General features: G+C 35.0%; 1 long non-coding RNA gene across 1 annotated transcript; it reads left to right on the top strand.

Annotated features, from left to right (window-relative positions):
- The first annotated feature begins 1,965 nt into the window (after window positions 1-1,965).
- LOC108986540 lies at window positions 1,966-3,501 on the top strand. Its single transcript, XR_001995388.2, has 4 exons — window positions 1,966-2,107; window positions 2,194-2,257; window positions 2,997-3,050; window positions 3,468-3,501. It is a non-coding gene; the product is annotated as an uncharacterized LOC108986540 (long non-coding RNA).
- Window positions 3,502-4,735: the final 1,234 nt, after the last annotated feature.

Raw genomic sequence — 4,735 nt, 5'->3', positions numbered from 1 at the left:
AGACCACTTGGCACTTTTTCTGTAAATGCTTTTCTTTTTGTTTTGCATTTATTTATTTTATTTATCTTTTAACAAGTCATACATAAATAGGGTCCCATCCTCACCAACCATTGGAAATATACAGATGACAATCTATGACCAACAATAATTAATGTATCCACTTTTGATAGATATATTAATCTTTGAAAAACACTAAATTACCTCCTACTTTGACGGCTCAAAGTGACCGTTGACTTTTTTTATTTATTTAATAATTAAAAAAGTAATTTTAATCGTATTGATATATTTTTTTATTTTTTAAAAATATTTAAACATATTAAAAAAATGTGAATAGAAAAATAAAAAAAAAAAACTAAAAAAACACTATCAATCAAAATGAGTGGGCTACTCTAAGCGGCAGAGTAGCCCGACTCTTAATCTTTTGCTTGTTTCAACCATAGAATAAGATTAGATTAGGGCATTGACATGATCATCAAAGGATTAAACCAACAGAGGGTATGAAAACTTAAATGAGTTCTCCATTAAATGCTTTTGATTAATGTTACATACTATACTTTCAATACACTTTTATCTCAAAATTCAAAATGTGATACTTTTTTTATTTATTTATTTAGGAGAGGAGGATTTTGAACTCCAAACCTCCATTTTGGAGGTTAGGATTATGTCAACCAGACTACAAATCTTTGACCAAAATGTGATACTTTTATTACCTTTTGATCATCTTTTATTTTTAAAACAGAAAAATTTAAATGTTGATAGGCAATGTCATCTCGTTATAATAGCTAGAATCAAAATAAGATGAGAGTCAGTGTGTATATAAAATTTTTGAATACACTTATATAAAATGGGACCCAAAATATCTTGCTTGTCATCCATTAATACCAACTTCCAGTGCTTGTGCATTACATGCAGCTTGGATCAATATTCCTCATAGTAAACAGTAAGGAAACAAGGTAACGGAATTTTAGCAACTCACTGGGGTTGACAGCTGAAATAAAGGTAAAAAAGTAAAGGTGGCAATTTAAAGTGCTTTTAAAGTGATCAACTAACCTGATCTCCATTCTCCACCTCTAATTGCCTCGATAATTGTTGTAGAGAATCTTGAGCACCTTTTGAGTTTTATTAATCTACTTCTTAATTTGTTGGCACTAAAAAGCTGGCAAGAAAAGTCTATATATCATGAGAAGCGATAACATGTTTTCGAGAACACTTTAAAAGAATAATTTCCAAAATTATAAATGATTTAACAAAAAAAAAAGTAGATAAAAAAAATGGATACAATTAATTCCAAAAGTTACAACGTCGAGCAATCGAGATATCTTAAACCATAAAATATGTTCTATTTCAGCTGCAAGCTTCTAAGGGATCTTCATCACCATTGATTTCCTTTGAGATAATAAAAGGAATTGAGTTAAAATTTCACTGTGATCCCTTTTAGTTTATTCTTCTGCAACTCAGTCGTCCGAAACCAATTGAAGAAGTTCTTCATGAAATTGAGGCATGCAATTGCATGGTACCTATTGGGTTAAGGGAAATGCTTATCCCACAGATCGGGGTCCCCGATTGAGTTTTTTTTTTTCTTTTTACTTAATGCAATAGAATAGAAAAATGAAGTAGGATAGTAAATGATAAAAGAATTAAAAAAAAAGGATCAATGCAATAGAACGAAAAATTGAAGTTTGGGAGGAAAAATAAAGATAGAACAGAAAAATACAAAAGAACGGGAGTGTGAGCACTCCGCCACCCAAGGTGTAACACTCGAGCTCTAAGCCCAGGTTCCGTTGAAGCCCAGCCCGAAAGACCCCTAGACGAGACAACGTCGTTTTGGTGAGTCTCTTCTTCCCTTTGTGATTTTCTTTTCTCTTCTCTCCCAGTCGATTTCCCATCCCTATTCACTCTCGATTTCTTCTCTCTGATGTTTCCAACTTCTTCCCCACATTCTGAAGTTATTTTCGGTTTCTCATGTGAAGTTTTCCCTCGCACCCCTAAATCACTTCGATTCTCTCCCTCTTACTCATTTACTAGTTCATCCTTGTGGGAGCTGTGTTTCTTTTCGTCTCTCTGTGTGTCCTCGGAAACTCGTTGCCGCTGACTGGGTTCCACAACGGTGAGTCATCTCTCTCTCCCTTCCTCTGTTTCTCTTTGTCTCTCCGACTGCTTCGTGACTGTTCATGGGTTGATTTTGCTGTACAGTTGGCTTGTGGGTCTCTAGATCCTGGTATTGCTGCCGAGCCTCACATCGGAAGTGCTAGACGTGGTAAAATCTCTTCTCCCACCATCCGATTCCAGTCTCATTACTTTATCTTACACTCTGTTTAATTTTCGCACACATCTCCTCTCCGTTCGAATTCGTAGTGTACACTTTCAGACCACTCAATTTTTTCCCCTTTGTGCACAAACACTTTTCTCTTTCACTAGAGATCTCTATGAACTTTGGGTGTAGACTTCAGTGGGTTGCACCCATTCGAAGTGTTTCAAAGTTTTGTGACTCTTTTTGGTAAGCTTTTTCCGAAGCTTTAAGTAGTATTTGGATATTATAGTTGGATTGTGAAATGTGGTAGAGTGTTACTGATATGATTGTGGTGTTGATCAGAATTTGCACTACTGCGGTACACTTTTGGCAATTTGTTACCTATGTAAATTTATGTTGTTTTGGTGTTTTATCTGTTGGATTGTGGTTGCTTATGATGGAAGTCTTGAAGTTGAGGAGTATGATTGTTTTGGACGGTTTTGTGAGACTGTTTTGGACTAGTAATTGGAACTGTTTAGTGTAATTTTTGGGTTATTTTTTGGCTGGTCGGGTTGGGTTAAGTGCCTGTTGGGTGGAAATTACTTGGTGGTGCTAGAGTGAATATATTGAAGGTTCGAAGTAGGTTGTCCGGATTTACCTTATGGAGAAGTTTAGATTAAAAAGGGCTGATTTAAGTTTTATTAATTGAGTTTAGTGGTATACCTGTTTAGATTATTAATTATGTGGTATATATTTATTGTTTTAGGTTGTGATACTGTTAGAGAACAGATCCAAGGCATATCTTGTACACGGAAGTCAGGTAAGCGGGGTTCGTATACTAGTTTTGCATAAATGAAATGAAATGAGGTTGACTTTGAAAATAAGTATGTTTGTTTTTGAAAAGAAATCTGAAAACGACCTCAGATGTTTATTCTGCATATGCATAAATTCTATATAAGAGAAAGTATTTTCTACCATGACTGGTGTAGACATGAGCTAATTTTGTGCATTCTTTTCTGAACTATGCAAAAGGAATGAATATGAAAATCTAAAAGTTTTTGCTATGAATAAATGAAGATATTTTGGATTTTGTTTATTTCGAACATGTGAAATGATCTGAAACTATTCAGTATTTTGTTTTGATATGATGTGTCATCTAAAAACCTTGGCATGAAGTTCTGAGTCTATATATGAATGTGATCTGATTCCAATGATGTTCCATTCTGTTTCTGTTAAGGCCCAGCCACAGGTATAATGGTGGTTTATAAACCTACCACGGGGGTGAAACATGGAATACGGCCCAGCCACGGGTATAAAGGTGGTTTATAACCCTACCACAGGGGTAAAACATGGTATACGGCCCATCCACGGGTATAATGGTGGTTTATAACCCTACCACGAAGGTGAAACATGGTATATGGCCCAGCCATGGCTATAATGGTGGTTTATAACCCTACCACGGGGGTTAAACATGGTATTTATCCCAATGTGATGCTATGAGATGATATGAATATAATGTTTCAGTTTGGATATGCCAATGGATTTTCTTTTTGAGAATAAATTTTTCTTTCTGGAAATTTTGCTCTAATTTTTTGTACCAAGTTTTTTTTATGCATTTCGAAAGTAAATATGTTGTTTCTGCATTCTGAAAGTAAGTATTTTGTTTGCATACCGAACGTTATAAATGCTCTTATTTACATGCTAGTATATGCTCTCTGCTGCTGAGTTGTTGATAACTCACCCCTTAATCTTCATAATATTTCCAGGTGACATTGATGGTTCAACTGAGGATCAGTATTAGAGTTTGTGGACAAGATTAGTTGTGAATAGTTATTGGGTATCTCGCGGTATTAGTGCTGTTGTTGGATGTTATTTATTTATTAAGTTGATTTCAATGGATTTAGATAGTTTATGGAGACTTATGTCAATTTTATTTTATTCTAGTTTGTTATTTGAGACATGAAGAAGAGTTTATATTTTAATTGGGTTGTTGGATTGAGGATTTGATATGTGAGTATGTATGGTTTATTAAATTGAAGTATTTACGTTTGATTTGAAGTTTTGGAAGTATATATTCTTGGATTTGGAAATACATTAGTATTGTTAGACTTAATTATCAGGTTATTTGAGTTGACTCTCTGGATCCTTGGGGTCGGGGCGTTACAGAAGGTGCTCACAATGGTGATGGTGCGAGCACTTTGCCTCCCAAGATACTCCCTTAAGTCCTGAGTATTTTGTCTCTCAAAATGCTCGCATAAGTTAAGCTAGTACGCTAGGCTGCATTGTAGGCTATCAGACTACAAGGAATATATTCCCCGCAGCAAAAATTTTATTTATTAAGGATAAAAAAAAATACTTGTCATGGTGAAGTCAGTTAAACTTGCCTATAAATAGAGAAAGTTAGCTAGCTGGATAACAAAGGAAGTGGGAGAGAGAGTTGCAATGTGTGCAAAAATAGTGCGTGGCACTATGCAAGTAGGAAATGGTGGAGAGAGAGAGAGAGAG

The sequence above is a fragment of the Juglans regia genome, chromosome 13, assembly GCF_001411555.2.
Source record: "Juglans regia cultivar Chandler chromosome 13, Walnut 2.0, whole genome shotgun sequence".
Classification (NCBI taxonomy): domain Eukaryota; kingdom Viridiplantae; phylum Streptophyta; class Magnoliopsida; order Fagales; family Juglandaceae; genus Juglans; species Juglans regia.
Note: the sequence above shows the minus strand (reverse complement) of the source record. Positions and strands in the feature narration are given on the sequence as shown.